General features: G+C 40.2%; 1 protein-coding gene across 4 annotated transcripts in view; it reads left to right on the plus strand.

Moving 5' to 3' along the window:
* SGK3 (serum/glucocorticoid regulated kinase family member 3) overlaps positions 1-24907 on the plus strand; it is a 449614-nt gene that overhangs the window by 130855 nt on the left and 293852 nt on the right. Inside the window, exon 1 of one of the 4 annotated variants that reach the window (XM_069220280.1) lies at positions 4730-4750. The exons of the other annotated variants lie outside the window; for them this stretch is intronic. The gene's annotated coding sequence lies outside the window, so the exon portion shown is untranslated. Of the gene's footprint in view, positions 1-4729; positions 4751-24907 lie in introns of those variants that run through there. 4 annotated transcript variants of the gene reach the window in all.

Consider the following 24907-nt stretch of genomic DNA (forward strand, 5'->3'; position numbering starts at 1 on the left):
CCGACCGCTTGCCTGCAGCTTACATTCGTTCACTCGATCGATAGTCCACTTCGAGCTTTCAGAACTGCCAGCATTTCGCTACCGGTAAATATACGTATTCTTATTCACTCACCGGCTGTGGACGCTGGTCTCCTCACACTTGTGCAGTGTTCGTATTCATCCTCGTTTGCTTCCCCAGTTTTCCAAGACTCCTCTGGGAATGCAGACACGACCTCCCGACACCTGATGAAATGTTCACGTTCTCTAGATGAACGAGTAGGCGGGTGGGCCGGAACTACTTGTTAAAAATCCACATAAATATTGCACGCTGAATTCTGGCCACTTCACAGCGGTGAGTTAACGGCAAGGGAGCAACCCTTGATGAAAAATACCACAAATACCGCTGTCCTGTGAATCCGAAAAATCCGAGACAACTCAGAATGACAAAAACGACTAGCCGTAATTCCGAGTATGCCCAACAAGCGCTTTAATGCTTTCTCTGGCAACACAAATAATGAAAAAAACCTGACGCGTTTCGGAGCAAAAAGCTCCTTGATCACAGGTTACCACAGTTGCGTCAATACAGCTACGTTAAATAGCCACTTACACTGTCTAATTCTGTACTAAACATAAACGAATGACTTAAAAAACAATACAACATCCTTGAAAAGTGTTGGACATCTTGAAACATTATACAAATGTTCTATTTCATACACAGAAAATCTACTATGTTGGCATCTTCAAAGTATTACATTAATCTAATTAAACTTATAATAATGCAAAATGAAAGTTCATGAGGACAATAAGAAATATTTTTAACACTACAAAAACAACAAATTAATTCTACTATCTTAAGCAAATAAACTTAAACAGAACTGTTGAGTTTACATATGTCATTACTAGACCATCAAAAATATTTTCATCAAATATCACTTACATTTTTTACCTCGATTTTCATCTTGCTTTAAATCAAATCATAACTATGACTTGTTTATGTTATTTGTACCAACCCAAGTAGAATATAATAGGTCTTTTGCTTTTCATATTATTGACCAGGTGCCGACACATCCGCCTATAAAAACATAAAACAAAAGATATATATCTATTATTATTGATCACATCCAACAGTGCTTACACAAGCTACATAAAACAACTGTGCTAATCATAAACTTATATATACCTTCTACCATACCGTAGGTTAATGCCTTCAGTACTGTTTATTGAGGGCTGGAAGATACTGTACAAAAATCCTGTTCCTTGTATTATTTGTTTACTTATATTATCCCAGATGTACTGAGAGTTCCTCATCCAGGTTAAGGCCCCCAGGGTAAGTAGTTGCATACTTTATAATAAATTTAGATTCTAATGTACTTAGCTCCTGTTCTCTATTACCACCTCTTATGCGAATTGGGATGCTATCTACAACACAACATTTTAGAAGATTCACATTTTTCTGATGGAATGTTGCAAAGTGTCTTGTAACTGGATAAGTCTTATCTTCCTTGGAGTTAGCCCTCATATGTTCCAAAACACGCTTCTTAGCCTTATGAATTGTGCTGCCTATGTAATATTTTTTAAACGGACAACTTAAGGCGTACACACAAAAATCTGTGTTACATGTCAGATTTTTTTAATGATAAATGGTGATATTTGTGGGGACAGTTGGATTTGCTGACAGTTATTACTACTCTTGCAAGCTTTGCACATTCCGCAGACATAAAAGCCACGTATTGATGACTGTCTTGTTATGCCTGTAGACTGAATTAAACTTCTACATAAATTATCCTTCAGGGACCTACATCTCCTAAAAGTTATTTGAGATTTCTTAGCTATAGCACCCACTAGATGTTCATCCATTCTTAAAATCTCCCAGTATTTGGTTAAATCCGTCTAACTTCCCATGTTTTGTTATGATTTTTTTTTATTAATCTTACTAATTCATGATCTTCAGTTTTCTCTTTCAATTGGGACACTAATAGTTTGTCTCGATTTATGGGTAACACTTTTCTGGATGCATTCTCTATAAGTTTACAGGAATATCCTCGCTCCGAAAATCTCTTTGTCATGGTCTCTACTTCCTGACGGAAATCTTTCTCATCACTGCAATTTCTCTTAGCTCGCAGTAATTCCCCATATGGAATACTGCGAATTAAACTACTAGGATGACAATTATTTGCATGAAGCAAGCTATTTCCTGCTGATGACTTGCGATAAAGTGTGCTAACTAATCTTGTCTCTTTTACCTGTAACTTGAGATCTAAAAACTCTATTTCCGAACAATGGACATGTGCTGTAAATTTAAGATTAAATTGGTTAAAGTTCAATTGTTGAACAAAAGTTCTTGCTTCATTTTCATTGCCCTTCCAAATACAGAAAATATCGTCAATGTATCGGGCCCATAGGACAGCATTTTCTTCAAAAAGATAATTGTTATATACAGCTTGTTCTTCCCACTAGCCTAAAAGAAGTCCAGCATAGCTGGGGACGAAACAGGTCCCCATTGCTGTCCCCTGAATTTGTCGGTAAATTTCATTATCAAAGATGAAAAAATAGTTTTTCAAACAAATTTCCATCATCTGTAGTAACATGTCCGTATGTTGTAGAAAAGAGATGGACTGTGCTCTCAGAAAGTGTTTACATGTTTTAATGCCTAACTGATGCGGGGTGCAGGTATATAAACTTTCTACATCTAAACTCAACAATCAATATTGGTTTTCCCAACACACACCATTGATTCGTTAAAAAAAAATCACAGGTATCTTTAACATATGATGGCAATGTCTCTACAAATGGTCGTAAAAAATAGTCCACATATTTTGACGTGTTCTCCAACATACTACTTCTAGAAGAAACAATAGGTCTGCCTGGAGGATTAACCAAATTCTTATGCAATTTAGGTAGTAAATATAGTAGGGGGAGTTTAGGGTAGTCACATTTCAAAAATAGATATTCATCCTTTTCAATAATTTTCTTGTCTAACCAACCCTGTAATTTCATTAAATACTCTTTGTTAGATAGACAGTATGTGTGACTAGTCGTTGTCTCATACTGCTCTGTATTATTTAACTGTCTTAGTCCTTCCTCCAAATATTTCTCCAGTGGCCAAATTACAACATTGCCACCTTTATCGGATGGTTTAATTACTAGATTTTTGTTTTGATTTAATTCCCTTACTGCTTCTACCTTTTTCTTGTTGACGTTTTTGTAGCAGACCTTTTCTTCCTTTCAATGTGACAAAATTCCTTAATCATAAATTTTTCAAATATATCAATGGATGCATTCATAATTTGGGGACAAAATTTAGATCTAGGTTTGAAATTTTTTTCTGTTCCACTATCCCAATCTGTTTCTACTCCTTCTTGTTGCAAATTTGCAATAGGATCATTCACCCAACTGTCATACTCCATTAGTTGACCCATAGTCTGGAATACTTCCAAATCTCCTAGTTGGAGTTTAGATGGATTTCTTACAGCTGTTGTTGCAGTCTGTGACCCCACTGTCTTTGTTGCATGGCAATATTTTAGTTTAAGTTTTCTGATGAAATTAAATAAATCAATTCTACTAGTGGTGAAATCAAATGTTGCTGTTGGACAAAAAGAAAGTCCTAAAGATAAGACTTCTTCCTGTGTCTTTGTCTTAGACAAGACGATATTAGATAAATTAACTACTGTTTTGTTCATACATTTGTTATAGTTTGGCCCCTTGTGCGGCTCCCCCACGAGCTTTCGATGTCTCTTTGTCACGGTCCATTTCCTCTGCCTCCTTCTCTGCCTCCTCTTCCACGACCTTTGAAACCTTGGGCACCTCTGCCTCGCTGGGCCTTCCTTCTTCCCTGTGCCATCAGGTCGAATTCCTTTAAAATTTGGGATTTTACTCCTTCCACTTCTGATTGGTTTGAGACATCACTTTCACTATTGTCTCTTTCCGTAGTATCCACCTGCTTCGTGATCTCACTTGCGACCGCTGATGTTGATACACTCATTGAGTTCCATACCCGTTTGTTTTGACTCTTATCTGTAATACTACTTCTTAAATTATCAAACTTCCTTCCAAAAGTTAGGACCTGGCCTCTCTCATAGTCACATTCGTCCCTGAAGAATTTGCGATGTTTCTTAGCCATAATTTCACCCTCTGCTTTCTCAAGTTTCTTTTGTATATTTTCCATTTCATTTCTAAATTCATCTGCATTGCATTTATCTTTCAATGTTGCAGTGCATTTATCAATTTCCGCAGCTGTCTTATCAGCATCCTTTTTAGCACATTTTATCAGTATTTTCAGCATTTGTAAAGAGCAATTATGATTGTTCATTGCCCATTCTTCTATCATTTGGGGGTCTAGATTATATACTGTTGGTAATACAAAAATCCTTAAACCACATGGAATACGATCCACATCAACATATTTTTTTAACGTGGTGGTCTCCCACCATTTAGCTTGTTCTCTCTTTGAAAGTTTCCATAGATTGTCCCATAATTGTTTCTTCACAAGATCATCCTGTTGTCCTCCAGTCGTATCAGAAAACAATTGCTTTCCAGTAGAAGGTATAAATAATTTTTCAGCTGCTAATTTTCTATTCTGTTCTCTTTCTGTTGCCATATTTAGCTACTAATTGTCTTTAGACACTAATCGTTTCAATACTAGCGCTTAATGCACACTAACTGACTGTATCTGTGCTTTACAGATACTCCGACCGCTTGCCTGCAGCTTACATTCGTTCACTCGATCGATAGTCCACTTCGAGCTTTCAGAACTGCCAGCATTTCGCTACCGGTAAATATACGTATTCTTATTCACTCACCGGCTGTGGACGCTGGTCTCCTCACACTTGTGCAGTGTTCGTATTCATCCTCGTTTGCTTCCCCAGTTTTCCAAGACTCCTCTGGGAATGCAGACACGACCTCCTGACACCTGATGAAATGTTCACGTTCTCTAGATGAACGAGTAGGCGGGTGGGCCGGAACTACTTGTTAAAAATCCACATAAATATTGCACGCTGAATTCTGGCCACTTCACAGCGGTGATTTAACGGCAAGGGAGCGACCCTTGATGAAAAATACCACAAATACCGTTGTCCTCTGAATCCGAAAAATCCGAGACAACTCAGAAAGACAAAAACGACTAGCCGTAATTCCGAGTATGCCCAACAAGCGCTTTAATGCTTTCTCTGGCAACACAAATAATTCAAAAAACCTGACGCGTTTCGAAGCGAAAAGCTCCTTGATCACAGGTTACCACAGTTGCGTCAATACAGCTACGTTAAATAGCCACTTACACTGTCTAATTCTGTACTAAACATAAACAAATGACTTAAAAAACAATACAACATCCTTGAAAAGTGTCGGACATCTTGAAACATTATACAAATGTTCTATTTCATACACAGAAGATGTACTATGTCGGCATCTTCAAAGTATTACATTAATCTAATTAAACTTATAATAATGCAAAATGAAAGTTCATGAGGACAATAAGAAATATTTTTAACACGACAAAACAACAAATGAATTCTACTATCTTAAGCAAATAAACTTAAACAGAACTGTTGGTTTACATATGTCATTACTATACCATAAAAAATATTGTCATCAAATATCACTTACATTTTTGACCTCGATTTTCATCTTGCTTTAAGTCAAATCATAACTATGACTTGTTTGTTATTTGTACCAACCCAAGTAGAATATAATAGGTCTTTTGTTTTTCATATTATTGTCCAGTTGCCGACACATCAGCCTATAAAAACATAAAACAAAAGATATATATCTATTATTATTTATCACATCCCAAAGTGCTTAAATAAGCTACATAATACAACTGTGCTAATTATAAACGTGTATATACCTCCTACCATACCGTAGGTTAATGCCTTCAGTACTGTTTATTGAGGACTGGAAGATACTGAACAAAAATCCTGTTCCCTGTATAATTTGTTTGCTTATATTATCCCAGATGTACTGATTGTTCCTCATCCAGTTTAAGGCCCCCGAGGTAAGTAGTTGCATACTTTATAATAAATTTAGATTCTAATCTTCTTAGCTCCTGTTCTCTAGTACCACCTCTTATGCGAATTGGGATGCTACCTACAACACAAAATTTTTAGAAGATTCACATTTTTCTGATGGAATGTTGCAAAGTGTCTTGCAACGGGATAAGTCTTATCTTCCTTGGAGATAGCCCTCATATGTTCCAAAACACTCTTCTTAGCCTTACGAATTGTGCTGTCTATGTAATATTTTTTACACTGACAACTTAAGGCGTACACACAAAAATCTGTGTTAAATGTCAGATTTTTTTTAATGATAGATGGTGATATTTGTGGAGACAATTGGATTTGCTGACAGTTATTACTACTCTTGCATGCTTTGCACATTCCGCAAACATAAAAGCCACGCATTGATGACTGTCTTGTTATGCCTGTAGACTGAATTAAACGTCTACATAAATTATCCTTCAGGGACGTACATCTCCTAAAAGTTATTTGAGGTTTCTTAGCTATAGCACCCACTAGATGTTCATCCATTCTTAAAATCTCCCAGTATTTGGTTAAACCCCGTCTAACTTCCCATGTTTTGTTATGAAAATTTGTAATGAATCTTACTAATTCATGATCTTCAGTTTTCTCTTTCGATTGGGGCACTAATAGTTTGTCTCGATTTATGGGTAACACTTTTCTGCATGCATTCTCTATAAGTTCACAGGAATATCCTCGCTCCAAAAATCTCTTTGTCATGATCTCTACTTCCTGACGGAAATCTTTCTCATCACTGCAGTTTCTCTTAGGTCGGAGTAATTCCCCATATGGAATACTGCAAATTAAACTACTAGGATGACAACTATTTGCATGAAGCAAGCTATTTCCTGCTGTTGACTTGCGATAAAGTGTGCTAACCAATCTTGTCTCTTTTACCTGTAACTTGAGATATAAAAACTCTATTTCAGCATGCAATATTTGTGTGTGTGTGTATATATATATATATATATATATCTATAACTTTTTTTGTTTTGGCAATAAGTTTGGCACCGTTTGACGAATCTTTGTGAATTTTTCAAAATTCTACACACGACTACAGCCCGAACTGCTGAATGGAATTACACCACATGTGTCAGGAAACTAGATTTTCGATAGCGATGTGGAAGGGCGCTTAATTACGGTCGGATTCGGCAGCAACAGGATAAAAATAGTGTTTGGACTTTTGAAGTAACTGCGGAAGCTACATCTCGATTATACTATTACAACTTAACACATCCAATTCTGAACGTTTTGACTAGAGACATTTGAACATAGATGCACAGCTATTTGGCTTTTAATTGGGCAACTATTACTGGAATAGTATATATTGAATACAGGAAGATAAGCCTTCATAAAGTCCTTTACAGGACGAAACACGTGTCGGCTGAATGTGATCGGAAATTTGCAAATCAATCTGCTTACACTGGAGAACAAGAAGTCTTACTACCCGAAGTTAATTGATTGGACATTCAACACTATCTCCTATGAACTGATTGGGATTTTTTGGTGTTTGGACTTTAAGCTCCTTTTGGAAGAATTTCTGTCTCTAATTGGATTAGATTGTTTATGTTAAATGTGTGGCATGTATGTTTTTATTTGATGTGTTTGAGATATTTTTGTGATATTTATGTATTTTTGTTTGTTTGTTTTATAGTTATTGCTTCATATTTTGGTAAATTTTTGTATTAAAATCAATAACTGATATAGCTTAGTCTTGGAACCACTACATATTTGCGCTGTCTTCACCTATCACTTTATGAACATTCATGACACTCTGTGATACTATGTTTGGATTCCATATATACAGTTAGGATTTCAAAGTAACTATTTAAGGAGTGCTCCGTTCATCATCTCTTTGTGATAGTATATTGTGACAGGCTTGCTTGTCCCTGAATACATGTTTGACGACAGGCATGTTTGGAATGTGTGAGCACCACTACTAGACTCTACAGTAAGGGATTGTGAGGCCTTCCAGTAGGATTTTCTGTTGTCATATCTCTAGGGACATGGAGGCTCCGCGGATCCCAGAGATCTCATGCTGAGATCTGATTGGCTGCCAACACTTCAACCAGGAAGTGTTGACTGCCATTTTGAGACTCTGACTGAGTAGAGTTAAAAAAAAAAAGAAAAGAAAAAGGAGGCAGATTAGGAATGCTACCTTACCGGGGCTTTAATTAGATGTATGGGGGGGCTGCGCAGACCCCCCTTTTTGGCTAAAAGAGCCACGGGGGACGACCACCTTCCCAGGGCTTGTTATTTGAAGATGAAAGGGGCTATGCGGACCTCCCTCACTGCCCCTCGAGGGACCCAGGGACCACCACCTCCCTGGGGTCATACAAATACAAAAAAGGGGAGCCAGACCATGCTGACTCTCTCTTGGGCCCCCTTCCTAGTGCCACTAATGGCCCTGGAGACTGCCATTCCCCAGGGCAGCCTCCTGCTGTCTCCCGTGGTGCCCACTCTCTGGAAATAGCAGCTTGCTTTTGCTTGGTGGGAGCTTTGACAGCTCCTGTCAAGTGAGAATAAGTAGTAACTCCACTTCCAGGAAGTGGGAGCAGGAAAATTGCTCCCGCTCGCTGGAAGCAGAGTTTTCATCTGTTTTCTTGGCCACTATCAAGCGGGCAGGGAAACAGATGAAAGGATTGCTCCTGTGCACAGGGAGCTTCATATTTAGCAGCTTCCTGCATGCAGGAGCAATGCCAGCTCCCGAAGGAGGTGGGGAGCTGGCAGAGACTGCAGGGGCATTAAGGCTTCCCCCGCGGTCTCTGAAGGAGGGCAAAGTAGCTACACAAAAGGTGCCTGAAGACATTACCTTGGCAATCTTCATGCAGCAGTAGCGTAGGAGATGCTCTATATAACCCAACGAGGATGCACAATTACTCAATAGCCAGTAGAGAGTACTCCATCTGGGTAGACATTTTGCACAAAGCGGTGGCCTGTTTTTAGATAAATAAGCAGGATGCATTCTGGTACCAGTGTTCATTTCACAGAACAAAACCTCCTCTGGAAGTACGTACAAATATAAATAAAGCAGGTGCCCCATTTGAAGCTCCACTTCTGTAAAGTACAAATCAACCTAACTTATTGCACATGGCCGAGGGAAAGCAAATGTGTTTTCTCTGCAGTTCAACCTTGAAAAGGTTCCTGAAATCCTTGATGGAGGTGCTTGCATCATTTCTGGTTTTTTTTTGTCCTCATATCACCTCGAATAAGCACCCTCTTGATCCCATCTACCCTGCATGTTTATATCGGGGGCGAGTGGCACCACACAGCCAAACTGATCAATAAGTATAATTCTTGGAGACAGTAGTCTTCAATCAATTTCCAATGAGTTAATCCAGACCCTTGCTGATCCACCCCAAACATAATCAAAGTAGGTCTTACCTCCACATCCCAACCCAAGATGCCTGAGATTGTCTTATACTTATCGAACTAAAACTTTCAAAGAACAAGACAGCTGGTGAACATATGAACATAATCCGCATCTCAGTCTCCGCAGCGCTTACATTTAGATTCCCCAGCTCCCCCTATCTTGGCCAGTCGTCTTGCTTGGGGTAAGGTGAATACATTATTTCTGTTTAATGCAGCAGATTTCATCACAGGATAAAGTGAGCTTACAGATATTTGCCAGAACTCTTCCATCTCCGTGTTTGGCAAGAATCCTTCCCAAACCAGGTAATGGGTCTCATACTTTCATCTACGGCTGCCAGAAGGTTCCCATACCAACATGATACCTCCTCCTTCCTTGCTCTGGGATTCTGAAGACCCTTTTCCATAGGGCTCGGCTCAGTGTCAGTCCACCCCTGAATTCTAAACCAAGCATTTATCTGGTAACACTTTAACCTGGAAAATGCCCTATTAGTTCATTCCAGCCATCCCAAGATAGACCCTTTCCCCCTTCAACCATCTGCCCCCAGTACAAGGTTACAGATTTCCTCAGGGGTTTTGCCAAGCTGTCTTGCGAGCACCTGGGGTCCCTGGTGAGTCCCACATCGTTGACGATTTGCTATAATACAGAGCCACCAGGAGCGACCTAACCCCATACCACATTTTAGCCGAAGCCTTCAAACAGTTCAAACACACTTTTTCAAAAACGTTAGGGGCCCCAAATGTATACAAGAAACTATCTTCAGGCAAATTATTCACATGGTACTGTACATAAGGCCTACCGATGATCTATCAGGGTGAAGAAGGAGCATCCTACTATTCTTCAGTTGATATGCTCAGCATTACTATCCCATATGAAAGATGCAACTCTCCCCTGTATCCTCTCAAGAGATTTCTTATCCAGACCTAGCAGGATAATATCAAATAAATACAAACGTTTTGGTAAAATTGACATTTTAACCAGATTTATTCAGCCTTGCACGGTTAGGGGCAAATTCTGACATCTCCTTAGAGTCTCATCTACCTCCTTTTAAACTCTGTAGTTGCAGATGGGACCCTCTCCAGATTATGCAATATTGTTAACCCCAAATATCTTAATTCTTTTGTAGTTTGAGCAGCCCTATAATCCTTATTTCATACCATTATCTCGGTTTTAGTTTTCCTGATTTAATAACCAGACAGCTTCCATAAGAGCTTCACCTCGGTCGTTAAACGTAGAATGGCAGTCTCAGCATTTGAAATGATCAAAATCAAGTGGTCTGCATGCAAAGCTATCTTTTTGGTGAAGGTTTCAACCACATATGGCATTATTCCCTTATTTAGGTTCAAACTTTTGCTAAGGGTTCAATTTACAGATAAAAAGAAATGGGAGACAAAGGACAACCCTGTCTGGTCCCCCTACCAATCTTGACTGGTGAAGTAAGACTACCATTAACTAGCACCTGGGCGCATGGTGCGCTGTAGGTCTTACATAGTACATTCCAAATTTCATCCCCTATTCCAAAGTTTGCAATACGCCCCCTAGATATTTCCAGTTGACGCAGTCAAAAGCTTTGGCCGCATAAAGGGTTGCAACTGACAGCGGAATTCCTTGAGTGGTAGCGAAATCAATTGATCCTATCCGGGTATGTGTCAGCTCTCTCATTTGCCTCCCGAGTAAAGAACCTTTGGATCGTCATTGATTAGACCCCGATACAACCTTACATAAGTGTGTTGCCAGAATGTACGTAAAACCTTTTTAATCACGATTCAACGGTGATATCAATCTATATACCTGACACTATGTTGGATTCTTACCCGGTTTTAAGATCAACAAGATGATTGCCTCACTACTGGAGTCTGGCAAGGGGGAGCCCTCCAGTAACACAGCATTAAACAATTCTATCCAGACCGAGATCACTATCTCAGCCAACAAAATTTTAAATTCATTTGGAATCCCATCCAGGCTTGCCTGTTTCCCTCTTTTAAACTTTTTAACAAACTTCATAATCTCATATGCAGTTATTTCATCACTCCATAACTGCTGCTCCTTTGGTTAAGTTTAGGCAGTTGTTTATCCTGCAACCAACTATCGAACTCATCCTCATCCACCTTGAGAGTTTCTGAGTATAAATTCTGGAAAAATATACAGAATACGTTTTCTATCCCCGCATACTCCTCAACCATTGCTCTTCATCCTTAATCGTCCTTTTGTCATTCCGTAACCTGTCCATCCTGGCCTTCCATGCTAGCAACTTTCCACATCTCTCTCCCTGCTTGTATTCCCTAAGCTTGGTAGCATCCTACTGTTGCAATACTTTTTCTTTCAGATTCAGCCTAAACTTCAGTTGTAGGTCATCCAACTTTCCTTCCAACCTTTTCCTACTTTTCCCATCAATTTGCAGTACCGTCAGCTCTGTTTTTATTGGGGTTATCACCTCCTGCAAATGTGGCAACTACAACTTCTCTCTCCTTCCTCAAGCAATCGAGGAGCTCTTCAATGTCCCCCTAAGCCAAACCTTAAAAGTGTCTTACACTATGTGAATGGGGGCAGATGTGAAATTTGATCTGAAAAATTACCCAACGCCTTGCCCTGTCCCCTCTGGGTTTCCTGGCTTAAGGAATCATCTTCTAATAACAGTACATCTTCACATCTGCATTCTTTATGGCAATTTGAGTTTTAGCAGTAGTGTTGCATGATCTGATATGAATAGGTGAATTCTCTATATCTCGAATTCTCTCTATCTCTCCACTATCAGCAAAAATAATAGTCAGTCCTTGAGTAGTGTCCATAAAAGGAGTAACTTCCAATCTCTCTCTTACCCTGCGCCAAACTTCACGTACTTTTAAACTTATCAACATTGATAGAAGGTAAGCCGTCATCTTTATTGGGCAAATTTGTGTGCGAGCCGAGGATGTGTTTTAAATTATTATCTAGTAAGATGTTGAAATCCCCACCTAGTATGATAGGGGCTTTAAATTCCACCAAACTGGAAAAAAAGGGTGGGTGGCAATGAAACGTTATCTATATTTGGGCCATAATAACAAGCTTACATGTATAGGTTCTTTCAGGCCTCAATCTCAGCCAATATCCAGCGCATCCCTCATCAGTCTTATATATTACCTCTTCAACCCCTGCATTATTCTTGATTAGAATGACTACTACTTTAGTACGTTGTTGCAGGTCTGTAGCTGTGATGCTCTCAATCCACTTTTGTTTTGCAAAAAGATTCCTGCACTCTGACCTCAATAAATGAGTTTCCTGCAGCAAGCTTACTTGGACTGAAATATCTAGAAGATACTAAAGAATCAAACGCTGCCTTCTCCTCACCCTTAACGCATTCACATTCCAACACATGATTGAAAGAGGTCGGCCCCTCTGCCGGTCATTCCTTCCCCCATAGTTTTCCAAATTTAGCTTGACCAATTCTCACCCAATGACTATAACCTTGCCTAACCTAAACAAGGCCATTTTTTTATTTTCCTCCCCTGCTCCTCACCTTGTGTGCCCACCCTGGAAAGCCTACCACTCTGTTGTGCTGTCATTCTGTGCCAATTTGAGCTCACTCCCACGGTGGCTACTTTGAAGCATTACGTTTTCCCCCTGAATAAGGATCTAGGTTTACACCCCTTGCTTACCTTCCATCGTATTCTGGGCTATAAAGTTGTCCTCATCTTCTGGAGCTAAGAAATTGTACTTTTTATTAGCCCACATGAACTTCAAAATTGCTGGGAACCTCAACTGAACACTGCTCCCAAGAGAGGGATTAGCTTCCTGAGGAGGAAACAGAGCTTCCTGCAGAGGAAACATGGGGTCCTGCTAGAGCGGCTTGATGGGAGTTCCATACTCCGGGGACATGGAATAATGCAGCTAAGCCCCGATAACTGTACTTCCTGTCCTAACCGGCTTCTGGACTGCTTCAGGGTGGCATAGCTTGGTCTTCCGCCCGGATCTCTTGCTGACGCACCAATGTGTAAGTGGGAAACTGGGCTGTACTGGTTTGCCGATGCGAACGCGCTCAGTAACACCAGAGTGGTTCAGTGCATTCTCTGAGGCTGGTGTGGGGCGCATAGGCAGAAGCAGCTCATGCGGTGGTATTCAGGCTGTTGTAGGGGGAGGTTCATCATGGTGCTTGGAGCATCAGCAGTGGTAGAATAAGTGGCGAAATTTTGACTGTTGTGGGGGGAAGCCTTGTGTAGCACCTGGAGTAGTAGCAGAGACAGCTGTGACGTTCAGGCGATTGCTAGGGGAAGCACAGCACAGCGGTCCAGCATTTTGTAGGGCTGGTGGTGATGCGTGGACGATTGGACAAGATGGAAAAAATGGACAGCAATTAACACTGGGGCAAAGCATATGAAAATGATCCAGTCAACTGAGGGTAAGAAAGTTTCTGAGGGTCTGTTAAAAGCACCTAAAATTACTTTTGAGTGGAGCCGAGCTGAAAAGACTGATAAGGTGGCTCAGGGGGCTAAAGGGCTGGGCAAACTGCACAGGTTACAATCTAAAACCTTGTTAAGAGAACCAGGTACCCGGACTGTGTGGGGGTGGGTAGAAGGTAGAAGCAGCCAACAGGCTAAGCACCTAGCAGGGGCTAGTTCACAACATATGAAGAAACACTTGAGTAAAGTGCCTCAAGGCCTGATGCCTTCATTGAGGTCCTATTTTAACACCATGAGTAGTGCAAGGATTTTGGAGGGGGAGTGGTAAGATCCTGTCTCTGGATAAGAGCTTGGAGGGAAAACCCCTGGAGGAGACAGTGGTGAAAAAAATACAGAAACCCCTGGAATACACCCAGCCGTACCTACTTCAAACAAATGTATATCCCTGCCTAAAATGGCCCTGGTGCAAGCTTGTGGAAATGGAGGGGCAGTAGAAAGTGAAGATAGGCCAGAAAAATATTCTCCTTTACACAAACCATCTTAACTGCAGAATCAGATAGGTGCTAGTGGTGGAAGTGAATCTACAGTTTGGCGAGCAGTGCAGGAGATGATTATTCAGCTGTCGCATGAAATTAAAGAGCGTTTCTCAACCTCTGAAGCAAACCAAAAAGAGGTACAGGCAACATGTCTAAGTCTGGAGGAGAAAATGTCGAGTTTGGCTCTGTGCACGGATGTGTTCGAAAGCAAGGTTCAGGAATTAAGTCTAGCATTTAGTGGGAGCACATGAGGTAGCTCGATTAAGGCACAGGAAAAAGGAGATGTTGGAGAAACTGGAATGAATGGAAAATTGTTCCCCAAGGAATAACATTAGAATCTTGGATGTTAAGGAAGGAGTGGAGGGAACTTTTGTTACATTGTTTGTGATAGATCTGCTGACTAGGGCTTTAACTCAGGCAACCTCCACTATAGGAGGAGAAATTCAAAGAGTACATTGGGACCCTTTTAAATGGAATCCAGGATGTAATCTAGGAAGATATTGGTTCATTTTCATTCATACGTGGTCATATAGAAAGTTTTGTGTGCACCTTTGTAGGAAAAGTCTTTCCGGTCCAAGAGATCTCGTTTAAAAGAAAGTCAGGTATTTTTAGGGCTACAGAAGACAGGTGGTAGGAGTTGAGTAAACGTATGGGGGACCTTAGAGGAATGGAAGCAGTAGTTCAGTAGAGGTTCCCAGGCATTCTTTGCACTTTTAGTGACTATGATACTTGTTTTTTTTCATTGTAATGTGCTTTAGGGAACAGAGCTCTACTACAAGTATGTGAATTGAGCCATAAAACCAAATCAGCCAGGGAGGCAGAGCCCTACAGGAGGTTGGCCAAAGGCTGAGCGTGGCGGTGGATGGATTAACGTAAAGTAATTAAATATTACTTAATGGTAAAAACAAAACATAGTAATTCACTGAAACAAACAAGGTTGCAAAGACGTTATAGTTAGGAAATAGAATTTAAAAAAACATAGACATTCACGTAAAAAACTAAAACAAAGGTTACAGGGACATTATAGTTAGGTTCACATTTTACTTGTACAAAACCGTAGAAATTCTGCAGTTATAGTTATGGTTATCTCAAGTAACTATAACTGGTGGCCTAAGGCATCTATAACTCTCGCCCTCACCATGCACTGTACCTCACATATTACATCACTCATAACATGTTCTGTAACATAATTGATAATATCACTGCAACATTTGCAGTAAAATTATTACCTTAGGGCACAAGTTAACTATAAGTGCTGAATTGCTGTGGTTTTGTGATATATATATATATACACACACACAGTATGTTCATAGTAGGAAAATACCACCCACATGAAAAAGGTGAAACTGCATATAATAAACCATGAAAGAGTTTTTGCTAAATTAATCAGGCAGAGTACTGAATATCATCAGCAACATACTGTATTTACTGAATAGTTTGCTAAGCAAAGTACCACCTTAATGGTGTCCGATACAGCATAAGCAACTCTAGCTATTACATAAGGTAATTTGATGGGTGGGGCCAACTTGTAAAATTACTCCCCAATGGGCATGCACCTATTGTACACAAATAATAAGAAAACTCTAAGTGCAACAAACAAATCCAAAGAAAGCCATAGGAACATAGGGGGTCATTCTAAGTCCGGCGGGCGGCGGAGGCCGCCCGCCAGACTTCCCCCACCAAAATACCGCTCCGCGGTCGTAGGACCGCTGAGGGTATTTTGGGATTTGCCCTGGGCTGGCGGGCGACCGCCAAAAGGCCGCCCGCCAGCCCAGGGCAAATCAACCTTCCCACGAGGACGCCGGCTCAGAATTGAGCCGGCGTAGTGGGAAGGTGCGACGGGTGCAGTGGCACCCGTCGCGTATTTCAGTGTCTGCAATGCAGACACTGAAATACAAAGTGGGGCCCTGCCCCGCGGCACCCCCTACCGCCATCCTGTTCCTGGCGGGAGACCCGCCAGGAACAGGATGGCGGTAGGGGGTGTCAGAATCCCCATGGCGGCGGAGCGTGCTCCGCCGCCATGGAGGATTCTGTAGGGCAGCGGAAAACCGGCGGGAGACCGCCGGTTTTCCTAGTCTGACCGCGGCCGAACCGCCGCGGTCAGAATGCCCTGCGGGGCACCGCCGGTCTGTCGGCTGTGCTCCCGCCGACCCTGGCCCCGGCGGTCTGAGACCGCCGGGGTCAGATTGACCCCCATAGTATCTTTCATGGTAATACATAAATGTCAGGCCTCGCAAAATCATAAAAATGTTACTAGATCTGCAGGTGGAGTAGCTTGAATAATCTACTCGACTTTAAATGCAAAGTTCTTGACCCGGGTCTCAAATTGTGTGATCCTAGGCAAATATTGTATTTTACAGTCGCCTTTTTCTTCATTCTCACATATGAGTGCAATTTCAAATATGTGAGTTCAGCATTTCTGCTGTAAAAAAAGAATCCACTTTTGTTTAGTTAAATACACAAAATGTTTCCTCCATGTATAATAAGTCTAGCCCACATATAGGGTACACATGATCCATGTATGACTTGCCTTTTAGTTTACTAAGAGCTTTTTCATCAGGGCAGGAGTGTTTCTCACTTTGTTTAAAGACTCACTTTAAATAAATATATTACTAAAGCATGATGTGGTAGCGCACTGTCATTTACAGACAGTAAATTTCCAAGAAATGTCCAAAAACCTTTCCACTAACTTGGAGCTTTACTGATAAAGCTATATAGTGTATTAAAAATAATCTGTAAAAATTGGGTTTCAGAAAACATTTATCACTTGCACATCACCAAGTAAAGTGTACTGACTTTTTTTTCATTGTATTAAAATATTTTTTTCATCACACAAAAGTACAAATATGGTCTTTCACAGCTATTGAAATATATTTTGAAATGTTTGTAAAGTTGACTAAGTTATATAAAGGTTATGTGTTAGGAAAAACCTGGTACCTAAAGCCTTTCATTTCACATAGGTCAGACAGTTCACGTTACAAAATCTTGGAACTCTGCATTCACAATGAAAAGTATTTGCATTGCAAGAAGACAAACTGACTTTTGACCTCCATCTCTGAACACAGAGCAAGTGTGACAAGAATTCAATTTAAAGGCATCTTAATTGCTAATTCAGTTTCTAACTGAACAGAACACCTCTTCTTTGTCCACTGCCAGAAGGTTCCAGTGGGTTCCAGTGGAATCTAAAAATAGCTCGACCTCATAAAATAAAACTCGCCATAGCGAGTGGTTGAGTAGATTTCTCCGAGCCCTGAATGTGAAAGGTAATGTACATCATACAAAAGAGTGCTGACCATTGAAAGTAAATATCACACATGAGTGGGCATAAAACAATTATTCAGTACTTTGGAGACAAGGAACTTAACATGTTAGTTGGCCTGACACTCACAAAAAAATGGTAGAACATAAAAATACATAAACAGGAAAAACAAAGTTTAATATATCCAATCTTTTCCTTCTGATCAGCATCACTGCTGTTGAGAAATATTCATGATCTCAGCATCACACATTCTGAAAAACATACACTAGTTATTTTTTAAAACCACATTGATAAAACAGTGCAGATATTTAACTGAAACCAGGAGGAAGGGTTTAAACACAGCATGACATAGTATAACAAGCCTTCAACCAAAGTGTACATACAATTCATTATCACAGTAAGAATATAACAGTTACTCAACCCAAGTGTATAATCAATTCCTTGTCCAGTTTTAAATCTGTCAGGAGTTTTGTTTCAAGATGGATAATGTACATCATCTCCATTCCTCTGAGCATAAATTCTCTGTTGCCACACCTCATGGTCTCTTTAATCCTGTTTATGAGATTAAATCTCAAAAGACTTGGATTACTGTTCTATTCGTCATGGAAGTGGCGTGCTATTGGGTACAAATTGTTCCTGTTCTTTATGGCCCCAAAATGTTCTCAAACCATCTTCTTGGCCCATCTTCAATATATTTCTCCATTCACAGAGTATACTGGCACATAGATCACAAAGTCAGGTTTGCATGATTAAAAATGAATGTTGACTGGTATGTCAGATTATGGAACACTAAAAAAGCCCATATTGCTACTGTGTTTGCTGTTGTTGCTATTGCCATACATGTGAAAATACTCAATAAGGGATCCCACCTGGCCATCCCTCACGATAACATTCAACTTCATATATTTTTCTTTCAAGGAAGTATTCCTTCTATATGTGATGCTTGGGTTGGGATCAATACATTTCTGCAGGCGGTTGTTAGATAAAAATATATGCCAGTTTCTCTTCATGATCTGTTTGATCTCATTGGATTGACTTCCAAATGTTTTGATAAACCTTAATGTATCATCTGTGTTTCAACTGTTAGAGGGATATAGAAATTCCTTTCGGTCTTTGAGTCCCTTGTAACTTGTCATTGCTAAGGACCCCCGAAGAACATATCCGCTGACTTAGGATCTGTCAATCATCTACAATTGTTACTACTCAAAATCCTCAGTAGTACTGATGCGCAACAATTCTCCATATGGAACACTCCATTTGCGTCTCATAGGATGGCCACTCCGTGCATGCAAAATACTATTGCTTATGGTTTGTTTCCGAAACAGAGGGGTAGTTAGAGTGTCACCTGTGACACTGATGTTCAGATCCAAGAAATAAGCAACTTCACTGTTGATATTGCATGTAAAATGTAGATTGGAAGCATTGATGCTCAAAGCCTCAAACTCAGCTGACAAATCTGTCACCTTCCCAAAGTAAAAAATAAAATATATATATATATATATGTATCTTGTTCCAGTCAGTGCGTGAATTGTATCTTGCCATTTTGGATGCCCCGACCACTTGCTCCTACTGTTAGCCCATCACTAGACTGGCGTAACTGGAGGTGAAGCAGGTGCCTATGGCAGTTCCCTGTTTTTGTAAGCGTATCTTGTCACCAAACAAAAAGTAGTCATTGTGGAGAGAGAACAAAATGATAGTTATCAGCATCTCAGTATGTAATTTGTAGGTTTAAGTACCTTGCACATAAAAAGTGGTTATCTGCTTGTACCCCTAGTTTGTGATTGATACTCATATACAATGTTCATAGATCAATAGTTATCAACAAGTAGGATTCCTTCCAAACTACTGCTTCAAAACCCACTTGAGAGAAAATCATGAGTATTCTTTATGTATAAGGCAGTGACTCCACTAAAGGAAATAAGAAAAGGTCCACAAATTTTGGCATATTCTCTAGGAAATTGCCTTTATATGAAATTAGAGATCACCTAGGTGGGTCCACTTTTTGTGGACTTTAGGCAACAGGTAACAGATTGGTAAAGTTAGATGGTCTAATTTAAAAACAATATTCTTCAATTTCATTAACTTTAGCTTGCAACTCACCCAGTAATTCACTGTCTATTGCAGGCAGCTAGGCACTGCTGCTTTGTATTGACTGCATAGCAGCTTGTGTCAGAATGTTGGTGATCGGCCTCTCTCAAATACATATCCTTTGGTAACACTTTATCAGAAGGACATATCGAAATGTTGTAGTAATTCTCCAATGATCTCAGCACCTGCATTAATACCAACTCAAGTTCCTATTCGCCCTGAATTGCTTTCTATATAGATTTTTCAAATACTTCACCAAAGTGTCTTATGGGCTGTCATTATTCTAATAAGTCTGCTGGATTCGGGTGGCAGCACCACCTGAATTGTGGGGAACTGAGTCCAATCCCACACCATGTGACATGTGTCAGCCTCATCCGTTTCCAGGCAAACTAGCTGCGCCTCACCTCCGCCCAAGAGCAAGGATGATTTTGTGGCAACCAGGCTCATGACAAGAATGACTTCACAGGGAAATTGTGGTGGATAGGATCTCATCCTTTTCTCTCAGTTACATTAGTCTCACAGATGCAAAGACAAAGAGAGGCAGAAAATGGTTCAATATGATTTATTAAAGCAGCTGTGTCTTAGATAAAATGGCATGGATTGCAATAATTAGAATGATGAAACACTCTAGAAGCAAGATGGTGACAAGAAAAGTGAAACACGGGAAAAGTCCCACCATACTGTCGGTATGCATAATATATGTGGTTCCTACCTAAGCAGGGCTAGAAAAATCATAACATTTTTACTAGACCTGCAGGTCGAATAACTTAAATAATCTACTCAACCTGACTGAAACGTACCTGACCCGTAAACGGGCCTCAAATTGTGTGATTCTAGGCAAATAGTTTACAGAGTCGTCTTTTCTTAATTCTCACATATGATTGCACCTTCAAATATGTGAGCTCAGCATTTCTGCAGTACAAAAAAACTCTTTTGTTTGATTAGGTAGACTAAAGTTTGCTGCATGCATCTCAGGAATCTGGCCACATACCCATGAGGCCTAGCCCACATAACCTAGGACTTCTTTTAGTTTACTAACAACACTGCCATCAGGGCAGGAGTGTTTCTCAGTTTGTTTAAACACTCAATTTAAATGAATACATTACTAAACAATGATGTGGTAGCATATTGTCATCTACACACAGTAACTTTCCAAGAAATGTCCAAAAACCTCTCCACTAACTTGGAGCTTTACTGATAAAACTCTATGGTGTATTAACAGTCTGTGAAAATTGGGTTTCAGAAAACATACCCTTTGCACATCCACACATAAAGTATTCTGATTTGTTTTTATCCTTTTAAAATATTTTGTCATCACACAGAAATATAAAAAGGGCTTTCACCGCTGCTGAAATATATTTTGAAATGTTTGCACAGTTGACTTCGTCATTTAAATGTTGTGTGTTAGGAAAAACCTGACACCCTATATAATTTTATTTTACATTCTAAGCAGCAGGTCACCCTGTTCACCTTACAAAGTTCTGGAACTCTGCAGTCAGAAGGAAAATTAATTGTAAGAAAAACTGACTTTTGACCTCTGTCTGTGAACAGAGCAAATGTGACATAGGAATAAGATTTAAAGGCATCTTTTATTACCCCTCCAGTTTTCAACTGAACAGAACACCTGTTCAGTGTAAACTTGCCAGAAGGGATGAATAAGTATTAGAAATAGCTCAACCTGGTCAAATAAGACTCGCCAATGGATGAGTGAATTTTTTGAACCCTGCTAAGTTATGTTAGAGCACAGCGTGATAAACCCTAATCCGCCCTCCAGGTTTTCCCCCCTGGAAAGACATCATCCCCCCCATACCTCAGCAAGGAATCCTGTTGTCTAGAGGCAGACACATCCCCATCGGTAGTCTCAGCAAGCAGCTGTAGCAAAAGTCAATCAGCATGTGGTCATGGTCACCTGGCTGGAATCTCCCTCTGACGTGCATGAGGCACATTAGAGGGAGCTTATGTTCTGAGAAAATGTCCCCACGTAAGGATGTGTGTGTTTCTGTGAAAGATGGAGACACAGTGTACCACTTTACCAGCAAATCTATCTATCTGCATCCTTGAGGAAAGCACAAAGTGAAAATAATGTCTTGTTAGAAAAGCAAGGTGAAAGAGAAACTAGATAAAGAAAGAAGGAAAAACAGCACCACAAATGTGGCAAATTCTGAAATAATAAAAATGAAGCTGAATAAAATGTAACTAGGAAGAAGGGCACAAGTGGCAGGTCTAGTTGCTAAAATAACGTGCCTAGGAACATTACTAAAATGGCTATACAACAAAAGCATCCTGAAAAACATCACTTGCATCAGTGGAAGACAGAGGGACGCAGGTAGATTTAATTTGGAAGCCATCTATTTAGAACAATATCACAATTGTTCAAAGTAGTGGTATCACTAGTGTAAGAATTACAGTCATTGGAAGGTTCAGTCAGTGTGGTCAGAGTATCAAGCTGGGTTCTCTGCCTGGGTTAGGTACATCACCCATCTTTTAGGTTTGCTTTGCTTTAAATTAAAGTACTTTCTTAATTTCAATTTGCGTGAAAATTTAAATGCTCTATTGTTACATCAGTATGACCATTCCTCATAATCAGTAAATAGGATAGGCACAGGCCTAGGATTAACAATTTTGGCTCTGTTGTCTAGTAGAAAGATTAATTTCTGTTAAGTTAGCCATCATTTTCTGTCCTTGCAGGCACCTTTACTGAATTCCCACTGGGCCTTGTCCCCCTCTCTTAATTTTCCTCACCCTCTTCTGCCTCCACCTCTTGAACAGCCTCTTTTCTGCTTCACTTGAGTTCTCTTCTTGGTTAAAAATCTGAATTTGTTTAAAAATTCTTTGGGTTCTCACTTGTCTTTTCCATACTACTGGCAGATAGCTCACTGATGTAGGTTACATCACGCACCTCCCATGTATCTGAAGCTACACTGTTAGCCAAAGCATCCTGTTTTGCTTGTAAGCTAGGACCATTTCCTGTCTGTGACTGTTGGTATATCTCTCTGCAAAGGTTAGAACTTGACTTTACTCCTAGTCATTGTAGTCCCACAACATTGTTTTATTTTTTTATTTTTTTGGTCTTGATCTCTGTTTCATATTCATCTAGCCTATTGTACATAGCCTCTTTTAATCCCACGCCTTCCCACTGGTCAGTCAATCAATCAATCAAATTAACTTTATTCGGTCTCCTACGTGACCATAAAAGCACATTTATGACAAGTAAAGTCAATATATCGGGGTCATAAACATGTTTCCTCCTCCATAAAAACACAATATTTAGAAACAAATCAAGACAGTTGCATCAGGTTCATAAGAACGTTTAGTAATAGGTGCAGAATTAGGTTCACCAACCCTCTTTATAAATTATGAAGCATCTTTTCTCCTCGTCTCAAAGCCTGGACTATAAGATTCAAGACAGCATAAAGTATTTTTGAAGACTGTAAATCCTGTATGAACATAAAACCCTCATGTTATGTTAAGGGAAGCCTCTCTCTAAGAGTAGAGCATAAAAGCTGTTTTCTAAAAACAGAATACAATGTGCAAAACAGCATAAAGTGCATAGATGACTGTCTAGAAATCCCATCACATGTGCAGCAGGGTAATGAAGAAAACCATGACCCCACAACTGGGAAAGCACCCAAAAAGTAAATGGTATTACCTCTAAGCCGAGTTACATAAATCCTGTGTTCTATCCCCCTTATCCACGTCAAATAGTACACCATGCCAGTGTATGTTGAGATCGGTCTAAACAATTGCACTGAAGACATATCAGCCACTTTTGCTGCTCTCAGTCTGTACCTGTGGGCAAGATACAGTTACTTAACTTTGGCCTTGGTGCTCGAGCTAATATTCTCCGGGGTCTCCAATAAATGATTCAGGCTTATATCCTGCAATATGTTCTTTACATAAGAGATCCAAGGGATGGCCAGATGCTTACTTTATTTAAGGCAGTCCTCCAAGATTTTATGGGTGAAAATCTGCTCTGGAGAGGACCGGACCTTAACCCATGACAAAATGGGCACCAGACCAACCCAAACTTCCAGGAACCCCCAGTCCCACTTCACAATGAGAAATAAAACTCGAAGTCAATCTGGGAAGCCCTAGTAGTCTGACCAAGAACCCGTTGTCTATTGCCTGGAGTGATTTTGGTGATGTATGCCCGCAGACACCTGCATCATGAACAACCACAGAAAGACATTTGCTTTTACACAATTGAACTAGTTCTTTCGGGGGTTTATCGCCTAAGTTCTTTGCAAACCTGAATAACGTTTCACACCCTGTCTCCAATGCTAGTGCCCTCTGCGAGAGCAGGTGGTCCCAAGGCAGGCTTGCATTAAAAAGAATGCCCAAGTAACTAAAATGCTTAATTATTTTTTTATGGGTACACCATCAAGATAAAAATGTTTTGGGCGGGTATTTTTTGGGCCACAAGTTAATCATTATTGACCTTGAGGTTCAGAGTTTGCATTAAACTAAAAGACCAATTTAAAAGTGCCTGGAGACCATTAGCTGTACTGGCTGAGAGGACCGTGTTGTCTGCATACAACAGGACGGGGAATGATCTCGAGCCAATGTAAGGCACAGCCACAGTACAAGTACCCAAGGAAAGAATGCAAAGCCTTAATTTAGAATAAGAATTAAAAAGGGTCCAAAATACAACCCTGCCTCACCCCGCGGGTGGCTGGGAAAGGGGGCATCAGGTCACCCAACTGGGAATACCGCACTCTCATATAATTATCTTGATGTAGGTTTTTCAAAATGGCCAGTAGAGGGTGTCAATGCCAGCTAAAGTCATAATGTCCCAACGTTTTCCTCCGTCCACTAGATCAAAGGCACAGGAGAGGTCCATGAAAGCCATATGAATGTCACCTCCCCTGGCTTTTACATATTTACCTCCTAGGATCAGAGAGAGATTTAATGCTTGTTCTTATGTACCCCTGTCTGGAAGAAACCCATATTGCACATCCGTAAAAAGTGAATTATCTTCCACCCAAGTTTACAATTTCCCCAAAATTACCCTACCAAAGATCTTCATTGAAGAATCAAGCAGGGAAATAGAACGGTAGTTAGAAGGGCATATGTTTATCTCCCTCTTTATAAATAGGGACAGTGACTGACTGTTGCCAAGTTCCCCCCAATTATAAGGGATAGAAAAACATTAGTAAACAAAGGGGCCTACATATCGGGATTATGTCTAAAAACGTCACACAGGGCACTATCTGCCCTTGATGCCTTTCCAGTTGCAGGGTGTAAAATGACTGCTCGAACTTCCCCCACTTAAATTGAATTACTAAACT

The sequence above is a fragment of the Pleurodeles waltl genome, chromosome 2_2 (assembly GCF_031143425.1).
Source record: "Pleurodeles waltl isolate 20211129_DDA chromosome 2_2, aPleWal1.hap1.20221129, whole genome shotgun sequence".
NCBI classification, from domain to species: domain Eukaryota; kingdom Metazoa; phylum Chordata; class Amphibia; order Caudata; family Salamandridae; genus Pleurodeles; species Pleurodeles waltl.